Source organism: Bemisia tabaci, chromosome 2 (assembly GCF_918797505.1).
Source record: "Bemisia tabaci chromosome 2, PGI_BMITA_v3".
NCBI classification, from domain to species: domain Eukaryota; kingdom Metazoa; phylum Arthropoda; class Insecta; order Hemiptera; family Aleyrodidae; genus Bemisia; species Bemisia tabaci.
In genome coordinates this window covers 27,132,112-27,147,512 of record NC_092794.1, presented here as the reverse complement: position 1 = coordinate 27,147,512, position 15,401 = coordinate 27,132,112, and positions in this window count along the sequence as shown.

Here is a 15,401-nt window from a genome sequence, read left to right as displayed (position 1 = left end):
GTCGCGCGGTCCTTTCGACCGGTCACTTAGCAACGTGCTTGCTCCTGGGCCGACCACCTCTGTTACTATGGCGACATTGGATAAATCGCAGGCTCCCACTCCAGCTGAGGGGTCAAGTGCTCCTCTCGATTCACCTCCTTGCAACCCGCCGACCTCCGAAGCCCCGTGTCCATCTATGCACCACACTCACACACAGACGCACATACCCTCACGCACACATATACGCATCCCTACTCCTCACCCTTCCGCCCTCCCTAATAATAGATCCCATGCAGACAACATAAAAATCTCAGAACTTAGGGAATATTTCATACTGCCTTGGAAGGGAAGAATGCCCTATGAGCATCTGGATGTTGCTAGATTTCTTCCATTGAAAATTGAATTTTTTTGGAAAACTTATACGAATTTATTTCTTCGAATTTTCCAAAGACTTTCCTTTGTGATTTTCTCTGCTGTACGTGAAAATTTCAAGGAAAAATGTTCATACATTTTCTCAAGAATGGTATTTTATTTAGGGTAAGTTGGTAATATTTCGCTATCCGCAGGGTGTTTTATAAAGCAGGGTAATTCATAGTACATCATCATAGCTTTGATTTTTTGACCAAAGCTCTCTTTAAAAATCTTTGATGAACCCATAAATATCACTAAGGTTGGGATCAGAGCCATCACAACACCAGACATCCTCAACGTTTTTCAACGGAGACGAACCAGCCTAATTGCTTGATTAGAGTTATATCCAAACAGAGAAGGAAAGAATCGTAGCTGCAGGCCCATAGGAAATTGTGTTGATTATTTCTTCCATTAAAAATAAAGCATGACGGATAGACTGCAACATATGTGTTTTTCGACTTATATTATTCGATGTGTTAGCTCTTAAAATTTCCCTGTAAATACGTAAAAAATAACCGAAATCTCAGGACCTATAAAAGAGAAACATTTCAAGTTTACATTGAATTCAGTTGATTTAAAATTCTCAGTTGTGGAAGAAACGGAAATCTGTCAGACAAAATGAACCACCTAGAATTCATCGCTCCTTAAAAGTGAAGTATTAGGTTCAGAATCCACAAAAAATTACTCTTGTTATTCTTGGATGTCTTTCTCGTGTTAGATTTGTTGTTCCGTCTTCGAAATACAAGGATACGGTATGATACTTTTTGTGTCAAGAAGAAACTAACGCTTTAATAAATTATTTTAATATAAAACAACATGCTGAAATGTTAGTAGATTGCAATTTTCTGAGCAAGCTTTTAAAGTGGAAAATAATACATATACATAACGTTGAAACATCTCACGTAAGTTTTTTCCCCTTAATTTAGACTTGCTCAACATGTTTTTCGTGCAAGAATTACTTAGAGTCGTAATCATCGTGGTGCGTGGAACTACATAGATGCAGTCCAAGAATTCCAGGTGTCTTCGGGTATATCGGCTATTTCTGGCGATTCCGACTGCATTCGGTTATGTTACGGTGCTTCCGGTTGATGTCATCATATAACCCATTGATGACGTTAGAACCAAATGTTGAAACATCATCGTAGCAGATTCATAGCGTCATCATAGCAGATTCATACTGTCATCATAGCAGATTCACAGCGTCATCATAGCATCATTCATAGAACCCATTGATGACGTCATCGAGAACCCTTTCAATGGCGTTATGGAGAACCTTTTGATGACGTCATCGAAGAACCCTTTGATGGCGTCATCGAGCCTCCTTTGATGACGTCATCAAACGTCGCATTTTTTTTTTAACGTGAGCAGAGCCATAATCCATAGAATGCACCAGCACGCAGCAGGTGGCATGTGGACGAGAGGCTATCTTTTACTCTGAATGAAACGACAAGTCTTGGAGCAAAAGCCGGAAGCACTCTCAAGTAGCAGATACTCGAGGGCACACTTTGAAGCTGAACTTAAACTAACCCGTAGCAGAGGATAGAGAGCAGACGATGAGGGAAAAATCGATGGCGGTGGAAAGAGAGTGGCATCAGAAAGGGTTGGAGGGAGCCCGGACAGAACTGCTCTTAAGAACCTTGTTATGGGCTAATAATTTTGATTGCCGCTCTAAGAGCAAAGTTTAATCTATGGTGAAAATTTATGTTTAGTGCATATTAGAAAGTGAATGGAAAGCCTAATGTTTCATGAGTTTATAGTATCGCACGTGGTATACGCATTAATCGTGACGTAAACATTGCATTAAATTGTAATGTAGCATTAAAGGTATTGATTGTATACACAACTTGCTTTTAAGTATGAGATTTAAACAAAATAATTATCTGGTTGAAGAAAAGAGAGGTGTTGTTATCGTGACTCATATTTTTCGCAGAGAGTGCAGAGAGTGCAAACACTTCAAATTCATGAGTTGAAAAACGGTAACTGCGCGAGTTTAAATATTAAAGCCTAACACAGAGCGGAGCGGCGCGCGGCGTGTTAGCAGCGCAGAGCGCGCACTGGCGCCTACAAACCTAACGGGATACTTCACGCATTGCGCAACGCGTGAAGTATCCCGTTAGGTTTGTAGGCGCCTATGCGCGTGTCACGTTGTTGGTTGCCTGCCGCGCCGCAACGCTTTAAGCAACTATTTCGCGTCAGAAGCTTTGCACAGTATCCTACAAGATTGAAGGCGCACGAAATAACTTGTTAAAGAGGACTTTCAATTTCGACTGCATCTGTTACTGAAAAATGTTTAATTTGGCATTGGAGCGTTCCCTTGGCTCCCGCTTTGGTTTTCACCTTATCATATCCATACAGTGTACACATGAACATATGTTTTTAGAGTTGCTCTTGGAGTCTGTTCTCTTTCATGACTTGATCCATGAATGAAATGTTTTTAAGAATGAAGGAACTCTTCACCTCTCTTAATTTAAAAATCTAAATTTTCGTGTATACTCCCATCTTCAAAATTCTCTGTAAAGATGTTAATAGCCTGTGACGTTGAACGTCTTAAAATATACTAACTAACTAACTAGTAATAGTATGCATTTATTTTTGAGGTGGTTCTTGTCATTTAAATGAGAAGAAAAACATGTGGGCATAACATGTCCACAATTTGGACAATTTTGGACATATTCATGGTTGGACATTAAATCATGTGGACTTAGTAAAGACTGGACTTAACGTTTAGTGGACATAAATAGTGGTGGACATTTGTATTGCATTTTGCAAAAAGGAACCACTAGCATTGCAATGATGCTAAGATTGCGCAACTTCATATTTTGCAATAAAATTGCGGAAATCGTGAAAAACTATGAAATTTAGATGATAATTTTTGTCTTAAATTTACAGTTTTTAGCGAGTGAAATAGAAACTATTAATGGATAATCGGGTTTTTCCTCCAAGACAAAAGAAGTTGCACAATCTTAGCAACGTTGCAATGCTAGTGGTTCCTTTTTGCAAAATGCAATCCATTTATTTAATGGGCGAAAGGTAGGTGGACATAAAGTCCCGGAAGCGAATGGACCGGGGAATAGGGGGTACGACAAGGAACAAATGGTTTGAGAGAGGGAACGGATACAAGAAATTGGGAATGGGTTGATCAAATATTACAAAAAATGTCCGATATGTGTAATCTTTATTCCCGTTTGTGAAATCCATAAGCCGCGTTGTCTTAACTCTCGCTATAAACGGACTCTAAGTGGAGGGACCGACAAAATTTGGCCCCAGATCCCACCTCCTTTTTTCTCTATGCCATAGATGCTCGACAACGCTAGAGTACCTATATTAAGAGAGTATGGCCACTTGAGTTACCACCTCTGATTGGCTCAGCCATCTTAGGCTGAATGGAGCTCTTAGGACCCAAAAATGGCGGACGCCATAAGTTAATGTAATGCAAAATGACTCAAAATGTAGTTGTCTTTGCTTATCGTAACGAGAAATTTACCAAAATGCACTATTGCGACCTCGTTACATATTTTTAAGGCTAATAGTGTGCAATTTTCGAGAAAAATTATCTTGGACGTAGTAAGGTTGGCAGCGAGTGCGGTTGGTGATATCCGTCAAAAGTTGGCAATGACCCCCCTCCCATCCACAAAAACCAAAACAAAGCACCGCCATTTTTGGGTCCTAAGCCTCTCCATGGGACCCAGTGGCCATACTCTCTTAATATAGGTACTCTAGACAACGCTGTCTGGTATTAGACTCAATTAGGCGACGACTAGCGCTCTCTGGTGAGTGGGAGTGGTTCCGCGCCACGTCGGGCCGTCGCGTCGCGTCACGGCAGACAAGGTGCGCGCGGTTACCAACTTTCCGCGGATCCGGGGAGCTTTACCCCGGGAGACGGCCGAGTTCCGGCTCGGTTCGGCATCCATCGGTGTGGTCCTTAGTCAGCAGTAGTTGATTGCTTTGTTCTTGCAACTCTTTGTGAGAGTCACGTCTTCCACCCCAGCCCTCGCCCGCCGCGCTAAGGAGCCCTCTCTTATCTCCGTCACAGCTCCAACATTTGACGTCCTAGGGGTTTTCTGGCCCCCTCTCCGTCCACACGTGCGTTGCCCGGCCTCTGGCGGAGCATTCACGCTTCCACGCACAGCCTTTGCTCCCGAGCTCCTCTTCGTCATGATCCGAAGTCATCAGTGGCGTGGCGTGAACTGCGATGTATCGATTGTTATGCCATTTAAACCTATAGAAAAGGATCGATAAACAGGGTGTTCGGAGCGAACACCTTAATAATCGATTCTTTACCATAGGTTTAAATGGCATAACAATCGATAAAACGCAAACGCCACGATCCGAAGTCATCGTGAATTGGGCCAAAGTTTATGCTCCGACTCCAATAGAGCATTATTCATTATTATCCGGGGCTCGTGACTTATGCACGATTTTGTTTTGATTGAGGCAAGCTAAATTACTCCTTGTTCCGGGACCTTCAGGGATGAGGGCAAGGCGTAAATGGCACGTAGGTGGCTTCCCCTGGTTGCGTTCTCTTTCCTTATTAAATCCCTGAGTTTTTCTTTAACGAAAAAAATTAGTTCCATGCAAGTTGCTTTTGGTGACGTAAGATTATTGGGAGAGATTGAAGATTACTGATGGCTAGACCAACAAATAGTGGGGTATGATCTTTCTGATAGTCTCGACGCTTCTCAGAAAAGCTTTGCTTTACAAACGTCAGTTGCCTTGAAAATGAAGTTTTTCTGCCACACATGAGACATTTTATATTATGTTAGAGGCAACCAGCAATAATAGGTCGAGGATGCATTGGGCGAGTCAAATTCGTACCTCTGGTACAAATTCCCCCCCCCCTCTTGTTTTTAATCGACATGTGATATATCGCATCGATTAATTCCACTTTTTCAGCTCCTTGCCATTTTTCTTGAATTTTCAGATCGCGATTCTGTTGTCGAGAGACTGAAGAATTCACTCACCAATTTGACAAATAAAGACAACATAATAAAAGCGTGGTTTTTTTTTTAGAGGAAACACATCGCATTCGATACTGATATCGAAACTGCACTCGAATTCGACATTTCCTCTCTAAAAAAAACACGTCTATATTACGTTGAATTTGTTTGTCAAAATTGGTAAGAGAATTCTTTAGTCTCCTAACAATAGAATTGCGATCTAAAAGTTCGAGAAAAATGACAAGTCACTGTTAAAAATAATTTTGGCTCTGAGTGAATTTTGAATTGTTCTGTAGAAATCTGAGTGACTCAAGGAAATGTTCTATATGAGTCTGAGTAATTTTTTTTCATCTATAGCTGAAAAAAAGGAACCAATCGATGCGATAATCGCATGTCGTGGCGTCCATCGAACCACCTAAATCAGCAATCCATTTTTTTCCGTGTACCCCTATTTATCATTTACTTACCTTCGTGATCCATTGGTTAATAGAGCTCTAATCCGAGTTTTGGGTAAAAGTAACTCAAGGGGCATTTTACACGTGGGTGAAGGCGTGACGTGTTTGGTGGCGGTTTTTCCCCGGAGGAGGTATAAATGATCAAATGGGTAAGTGGCCGCGAGGGGACAGGACGGGCATTGGGGTGGGAGTGTCAAAGGCAGGGTTGTTAAGACCTTCTGCAACAGACAACTAGCCATTCGTTTCGCCACCACCGCGACGTGGTCACCCGCCGATAAAGCCGCGAAGCTTCGTCAGGAAATCACGGGAGTTGGGCGGTTTTTCTCTCGCAAGGGCGGTGCTGTCCCGTTGCCTCGTCCGGCTTATTCAGTGGCGTGGCGTGAATTGCGATATATCGATCGATATGTAATTTAAACCTATGGTAAAGAATCGATTATTAAGGTGTTCGCTGCCAACACCCTGTTTATCGATCCTTTTCCATAGATTCAAATGGCAGATCATTCGATATATCGCAAAGCACGCCACGCCACTGGGCTTATTCACCGCTTTCTGATTCAAATTTTCGTCGGCCCGATCATCCCACCCTCTGCGATTGAAATTCGTCTTCGGTCACTCTCGGAGAATTTTTGTGGTCCTGCTCGGTCCGGCTAATTTAAATTTAAATTGGATAACTTTCCGCCGTCGCGTCGTCCGGCCTTGATTTCCGGGTTCTGGTCCGTGAAACCGGGTTGCATATTTGAATGTATTTTTTTTTTTTTTTTGAAGGAGAGTTAGCTCCAAAAAGGGGGGGGGGGGGTAGAAAACGAAAAAAAAATTACTCGAAAATTTTCGGAGTACGGAAAATGTTCTCGGCACATGTTATTCAGTTCCTAGGAAGAGCCTCGTAAACGCGAAGATGGAACTTTTCGACCCTTTGATAATACTGGATGTATGGGTTCTGGTTGGTGAAAGTGGGTTGCAAAGAATCGTTTCTTTTTCTTTTTTTTTAAGAAGAAGAAGAAGAAAAGAAGAAGAGGAGTTAGCAATAAAGAGGGGGAGGGGAGGCAGAAAACGAAAAAAAAAAAATTCCTCGAACATCTTCGGAGTACGGAAAATGTTCTCGGCAAATGTTATTCAGTTTTCAGGAGGAGCCCCGTAACCGCAAATATGGAACTTTTCGATTTCTTATTAATACAATATAAGCGTTTTCAAGTCTAAAATTTGGGCCGGTTTCGGAATGAGGGAAGATGCTCATAACTTTTGTCAAAAATTGACTCTATATCAGGGGATTTGACAACGTCAAAGTGTTCATATGGCGTTTTTCTTAGTACACCATTGGAAGGAAAAAATTTCAGTGAAGCCGTGGCAGCCCTCTCCTTGGAGACGACCGAAAACATCCCAATTGAAAGATTTCAAGTAACTTTTTAACTTCAACGGTATAAAGTAGGCTTGTTGCAAGGAGGCACCACTTTTTCCGGCTCTTTTCAGAAACAACATACGGGTCGTTGGTTTCTTAATACATATAGATGCTTTCATAGATGAGCCAGAAATAGCGGTTCCTTATTGCAAAGATATTCCATCCGCGCGTATGAAGAGCACCCTCAACGACCCACGGTACGACCAGCAAGTACCATTTTACCGATGTGTATGTAAATAAGATCGCAGGGAAAAATCCGCCTTCAATTAGGCACGTATGCAACATAGTCTTCTCTTGTGTCGAAATAGTTGCTCTACATGAATGGAAAGCTGAATCTATGAATGAATTTAACCAAAAATAAAAACAAGGAGGTCGCAAGAAGTGGAAGGTCATCAAATCGAACAAATCGACGTACAGTACTGCCATGCTAAGGAGGAACGCCGTATGTACATTCGAGAGATGCCAAATTTCCCCGAATAAAACATGTATTTTTGAGGAAAGATGTGCATAGTTTTCCTTGAAATTTTAAAATATTTTAGCCTGAAGTGTGTGCAAAATCGTTTGAAACATTGGAGGACAAATATACAACAGTTTCCGTGAAAATTCGAATTTTATCGGAGGAAATTTGGCAACGTTTGATGGCTCATACGGCTTTCTTCCTCAGCACGGCAGAGTAGATATCAGTAGCGGGGCATAGGTTTTACACGACAAAATGTATATCAAATCTATTTACATGTTACTATAAAGCAGGGATGGGTGCACGTTTTTATTTTAATGTTTTCGATGATTTAATGAGTGTTGTGAAAGTGTTGAATCCCTGAATACCAACCCTATCTCGAAACGACCAATTTGGGCATAGCCTAGATACCTAACCTTAATGACGTCCAATTTCTCAAAAAAGCACTGATAGGACCCACATTTCTACACCCAATACTCTAGGATGTATCGGAATGTTTCTCAAGAGGAAGGGGGGAAGGGTTACCTCTAAAAAGGTAAAAAAACCGCACCGGCCCCACTCCTCAGATTTCTTTCCTTAAAAAAAGGAGGAATCAATGCGTTCACGCACACCCGCGCTCCCTCACACACATACAAATGTGGTCAAAGAATAAAACGAAATGCGGAAGCGGAGGGAAACGTATCACAATCACTTTCACTCGAGTGATAAATAATTTAATTGGTTTTATCCTTCCTTTTTTGCGCTCGGTGAATCAGGTTAAAATATCGCGCTCTGCGGGGATCCCGATTGACGTGCAGCCTAGCGGAATAACAATGTCAACACGAAGCCACCGTACAACCCCCGCACCGCGCCCACCGCGTCCCCCTCGCTCATTCATCATCCCTCAGGGCCTGGATCCGGGTGTATCTCTCACCCATCACTGCCGATTTCGCAGCATAATCACTTCTAATTACGTATAACCGATTTGAACGCGTTGACTTTTAGTCAATTCGATTTGAATAACCCTATCCGGAGAGGCTTGTCAGCGATATTAATTTTTTCTCAGCCGCGCTCAAAATTTTTGACTGGAATTTTTTTTAGGAGTATGTGACGCGATACGATTTATGGCCTCGCAGGATCCCTGTCACATTTTAATTTTTTAGACGATAACTATGATCGTTATTGTGCATTTCTGTGTGTTTTGTTTTCGCCCTCTGAAGAATATTTTCTGAACATTTTTGACACGTTGAAAAAAAATTACGGGCTACATAGATATACTGTCCGTTTCGGGATCAGACGCCAAAAGCTCCGGGTCCTGGAGCCATATAGCTTCGACTCCGGGTGCTACACCTGGAACTTTCGGTCTCTGAGCACGGAACGCGCACCGTGCGTCTACATATGTAGCCCGTAAGTACGGATGCTCCGACCGGAATTTTTTCTTTTTCAGTGCCAAAATGTTCAGTAATTCTCCAGAAAAAAATAAATTAAAATAGAGAGAGAGCAAAAATGTGGAGACATGCGCAAACTTTTGCGAATTTCGTGTACTTGTTCTTTTGCTGTCACTATAATATACTATCCAATACCGAAAAATTATAAATGTGACTGTCTATTAGGAGGAGGGACGAAAACTTTGTTATATTCGTCCATGGAAGGTGAAAAACTTTGAACGACGCCCTCGAATACGGCAGAAATTAACTCATACTTACCTTTCTCTTCAGAAACATGCCAACTAGGTGCTTATCCGTTCTCCCAGTTCTGCAATTTTAGGTCCTTAGGAGTTGAAACAATTGTATGGCGTGACATACTTTGCGATAAATCAATTGATCTGCCAGTGAAACTTATGGAAGACGATCGATAAACAGGGTGTCTGCAACGAACAACTCAATAGTCAATTCTTTTCCATAGCTCCAAATGGAGAAATATGGATAATGGATCATCATTCACGCCTTGCCACTGATTGTAGCGTACTTGCCGGTCCCTGAGTGCATGTAGCCAATGAATCTCCGCTGATCTGCAGATTTCAGCTACTTGAATATAATTCTTCTGATATATCCATTTGCGCCGTACAGCACTTTGCCGATATTAACCAGAATCAGCCAAACTACATTCCAAGTTGCCTGAATTGAAGAAGTTGCCTGATTTTCATTGCCGCACATGTCCATACCAAACCAGCTGCCTGAACCAGGCAGCTGGTTTGGTATGGACATGTGCGGAGAATGGCAGATAGTAGGTTGCCCAGAAAGGTATTTGATTGGGTTCCTCCCGGAAGAAGGCGGCGTGGACGTCCAGTAAAAGGTTGGCGAGAGGGAGTGGAGGGGGAGATCAGACGGTGTAATCTGCCCGATGATTTGTGGGAGGATCGATTCCGATGGCGATTTGGAGTCGCAGAGCGCTCTAGTGCGCTGAGGTAGCGGCTTGGTATGTATGTATGTATATATGCCTGATTTCTCATTATGGTTAATTTTCTTTCCAGAACACAGTCTTCTGCGATGGAACTGTGTGAGTTTGGACTTTTTGGCACCGGGCAAATCCACACAAATTTTCAAAGCATAATTTTGGACTTATTTATGCTAAATAAATCTAAGTGAAAATGAATATAGTAAAATAAACATCGTTCTTTAGAGGTGTAAACACGCTCTCCTTTTACTACAAAGAAATAAAACATCTGAATTGGGATGAGCGCACGATAAAAAACAACGCACGAGTTGCAGACAAAAGGCGAAAATTTGCCCCATCTGTACAGCGCTCCCAATACGAGCAGGAGTTAATTCACCAAATGATGACCGATGATAGTCAGAGTGAATCAAACATTTAGAATTTAATAAGCGCCCCCCCCCCCACCCCTCTCCACCGAGGTAATGCCAAGTGGTGGTTCCGGTGTGTCAACACCTGGTTGACAAAGAGTAGTTGTAAGACAACATAGTAGTAAGTCAATTTCTTTTATTTTGCAAATCTTCCTGTAAATTACAAGACACATGATGAATAAAACTCGTTTAAAAAAAAGTCTCAGTGAGCTATTTAATCGGCGGGTTTTCACAAATTATTTGAGAAATTTTAAACGCGTTGCATTGAAAAATCCTGCTGCTTTTCACACCTGGACCTATTTATCTAATGTGATCAGGAGAATATCAAGCGCTAACATTCGGTCCTTGCAAGTGTCCACAAAATATGAGAGAGTCATGACTGTCCGGAGTGGGTCGTTGCACGGAGCATTGTTTGAATGCGCCGCGACGCGACGGCTTGTCGAAGAGGCGGAATGAAGCTTAACACGATCGGCTCTCAGGAGATCAATTAGGCGGAACACATCCAAAGATAATGGGCTCCCGGAACATTTTGATGACGGCATTAGAATAACGAGGGGCGGTTTTCTTTTGTGGCCGCGGCCCGGGCAAAGATACCGGGCTTGTACTCGTAAGCTGCCTTTTGTATTCGGCACCCTTGGCCGTTTATGGCACCAAATATTGGCCACATGGAGGAAAGTAAAGTAGTTGACATAACCGACGGGTTATTCATATTTGGGGTCCTCCCTGGCCGCTACGCGGCCTAACCTCCGATAACTGCTTCGCGCCCATGTCCTTGATAGGAGAGAACCTTTACGGTTTCTTCTTTCATTTTTTTAAAAATAAACTAAGGTCATCATGGGTTCGTTGCCAACAAGAGATACAATAAAATGAGTGAACTTTACTGTGGTGAAATCGAAAGACAGTTACGTTAAATACGCACTAGAAATATCTGATCTTAACTTAACGTAAAGGAGACTTCACTACTCTCTTGAACTGGCCGAAAACAGAGTAGCGCCTCAATACGCCTTCAAATCGATGAATATGTAATTTGAGCTACGGCGAAGTTGATATAATTGTATCACGTCCCTTGATCGCACTGGGGTCGTTTTAAAGCCCAGACTTTCATCTACAGTCTTCCAAAGACAAAATGTGCGTTGCTCTCTACCGAGTACGCACCCCCATCGAGACGTTAATTCCTCTGAAGTAAAACGAATGCATGTTCGCACCTCCAAGCGGTGGTGGTCGTGTGTTAGCGAAACATATAAACATTAGCTGTTTTCCGCTTTTGCAGTTTTGTTTTGCAAGGTAAAAAAGTTTGAACGATCTCAGCGACATTGGAATGCTCTTGGTCCCTTTTTGCGAAATATGAAGATTTTCGTTTTTATGTGTCTTTTTTTTTTTTTTGATGGTCGGTCATTATAATTGCACAAGATTTATTTCGTGTGATTTTTCTTTGCCCTTTCTAAAATAATCTCACAAAATTTTATAAAAAAGCATCAGGTAAAATTCTCGTGAAAAATTAGGATCGAGCGGAAATTTTGAAACGCCGTGATCCATGTACGCATTTTCGTCGTTCTTCTGTTGTAATGCTTTGTGCACGCTGAGCCGAGACCTATTCAAGTGTATATGCTTAATCGATTAGCAATTATTTCCGACCTCCCACAGGAGATCGGTGCTGATTTCCCATCGTCTTCACACGTTCTTCCACCCTCTTGAGCGCTTCAACATCTAGACGAGTTACGCATTATCGTATTATAATCGCCTTTTTATCATAACCACTCCATTTTCAAACTGCAGAACACTCTGTGAATTTGGGCGAATCGCAGGAAGTTGAAAGTAAATCTCGGTGAACTAGGGATACAATCCGCCGCTATTATGCGCTGAACAGAGTCGTGCGTTTCTGCAGAGGACAGTGGTTTTATTGCTCACAAGCAGCCATTAAAATTCCTCGGGTAAGGAAGATCGCTCGAAAACCAAGTCAAGCACATCAGAAAATTATAATCCCTAACGCACGATCTGCATGCAGTTGTCCATATTGCGCATTTTAAAATGTATCACCAAGGTGGACACTCTTTTCTTAGTTACTGACCTCGAGTTCCAGAGCTCATGAGTGCCACATACAATTGGCGCTTAGTTCCGTCTGATAAAATGTAAAGTCCCGCTCTTCCACATCCCTAAAAGGGAATTACGCCCACCTCTACATTGTTCCTTATCCAGCTTTCTAGAGCTCACCCCATCTTTCCCACTCGTCTGTAGTTCCGTTTAGCAGGAATACGTTCTATTTACATAGCCCACGCTTTATTCAGAGCGAAGTTTTTACATTGCCTAAATATTTCCACCTGAACTGGGTCAGGTTTGACGTGCATAGCGCTCAGATTTTCATGAATAGACCGAAAAGTGGAATCAAAGTGGAAATTTCATTTTCATCAAGTCGGAGTCGGAATGTTCCATTCTCGAACGGAAACAATGCAGCGGAGAGAGTCATAAAGGGTGAGCCGGGGAGGGGAGTGTGGGAAGGAGCGCGGGCTACACTTCCTCCGGGAACACCTATGTCGTTAAATCGGGGAGGGGGGGGGGCGGAGGGGAGGATCTCCTACGATCGGGTCTCCCACGGAATTCATCGCGCCCTTTTGTTCGCGACCAACCGGCGATTCGTGCAACTTGTGAGGCGCGGCGCGGCGCTGCGCTGCGAAAAGTTCCGAGCCGACGCGGCGGCGCGCAGCGCGGTCGTGCGAAAAAGAAACGGAGAAAAAGTCGGAACTTGGCCGCGTTAGTTACGGCCTCTTGAGCACTTGTTTTTCCTTCCTGGGTGTCGGGGCCGTTACCGCGAGGACTGCCGCGGAACGGCATTGCCGCATGCGATTGTGCACTGCGTCCAGAAATGTAGAAATCAGTCCATCCGATATGGTGAAATCTAACTTATCGACGATGAAACTCTCAAACCACATACCTCGTCGTGGTGTTTCAAAGTCTCCGCTCCTGATTCATTGTTTCAAAAGAAAACGAATCAACATCACTCTTTGAAGTTTCCTCAGAATATGCCTTAAACGGAGAAGAAAAACCACGAGTTTTCAAAAATTAACGTTGAGCAGTTATGAATTCAAAAAATCAAGTATGACAGATATTGAAAATCTTGACAATTTGATGCTCTCTAGAAGCAATATGAGGCTATAATCACCAATTTTGTCTCCTTTTCCACTGCAGAAATTTGCTTAGTTTTCACGTGTTAACATATAATTGTTTTTTTAATAATGAAACGAAACTTTTTTACAGAAAAACGGGGGTAGAGAAGAAACATGGGTGGGGGATGAAGGATCAGAGGAAAAGAACAAAGGGGGTGTGGAAAGGGGGTGGGGGGGGAATATCGCCGAGGAAAAACGGGTAACACTTCGTTGGATTTACGCTCGTCCATCAAAAAAACAAAACAAAAAAAGTCTCCCCCTCCCCGCCCCATTTTAAACTTGACAAGTTGCTCGTCGGCAAACATGGCTACTGACACCACTGATCAGGTTTAAGTTTCTTAATTTATCCCCCCTCCCCTCGTCTTCCTTTCCCTCCGTTCCTGAGGTACCTTTCCATGGCACGTATACATTTTTCAATAATAATTGCTTTCATCCGGTGAGGTTCTCAACACAGGTTTACGTATACCTACACCATCGGATGAATACAGGTGGGAGTTTGCTATCCTGTGTTTGTGAATACAGGAATAACAATTCTTCGATACAACAAACTTCTCATCCGCTCATCTTCCGGACCGAGTGTGGGAGACAGGAGCCAAAGGACACAGAAAACAAAGTAAAAGTCAAGATCACCCTCTTTAATTGGAGGTTGGTGCAGGGGATAATTTCGATGTTTGCTGAGCTCGGGTCTCGGTTTACGGTGGAGTTTCGGAGGTGCTCCGGCCGTGGCCACCCACGCACCAAGATGGAATAGCATCGTGACTTGCATCCCGACTCGGGTTGTGATTGGTCCAGCCCTCAGCGGCTGCCCGCACACGTTGACTGGCTGAATCACCGAAGGTCACTGGCCGTGGCTGCTAATGGTAAGAAAAGAAGAGTCAAATCTTATGTCACCTAAAGAAGAGGGAGTTACCTTCCGAATTAGCAAAAATTATGGTTACTTTGTCCAAAAGGGGAAAAAGGGAACTTTAAATTTAGGTAACAACTTTATATCATTTCGAGGAACACTGGTAGACTGTTGTAGAATTTTCCCAAAGTCGAAATGAATGTAATTTAAATAAGGGTGATCCAGGGTCAAACGGCCAGACTGCAGAAGCGTGCTCTATGGGTCAAAATAAGACTTTTGTTGCATGAAGTTTTTTCTAAAAGTGCTCTCAGTCGGAGCTACGCTCCCCTCCCCCCCAAATTTCGGAAAGTAAATCAATTTTTCTGAATTTTGGCAACGGTTGTGAACCAAATCTCATGAAAATTTGTACTATCCTGTACTTTAGGGCCCTGAATTAATTAATAATCTAAAAAAAAAATCGAAATCTCAATTTCCAAGAAAAAAGTCTTATTTTGACCCATTGAGCACGCTCCTGCAGTTTGGCCGTTTAACCCATGGATCACCCTGTATATCCGTGAAATTTTTAGTCTTTGCCAGTCACATCTCGCGTGACGGAATCTCAACTCCATCTAGAATCCAGCCGTCGAAACGGCGAGGTCCAAGTCACTGCTACGAAGGATCCCACGCTATGGGCCGAACGGCATGTCTATAAAGCACTGCCACCCTAAAAGAAATAACCCACACTTCAGAGACGAATCACCGAACAACCTGGAAACTTACACGACCACACGCTACACGAAGTCAAAGACGAGGCCGGAGGCTGCCACACCTGAGCGAATTTGCAGCCATTGGACCTCTCGTGCTAAACTAGAACCGCATAACCTCCATAGAAACCCCGCAGTGCATACGGGGTTCTCGTCGAAGCGGAGTTGCCCGCTAAAGGGCTCAAAGGGCGCGACCCGGGCGTCCGCGGTGGAGGCAGAGGGTGCTCCGACCTGG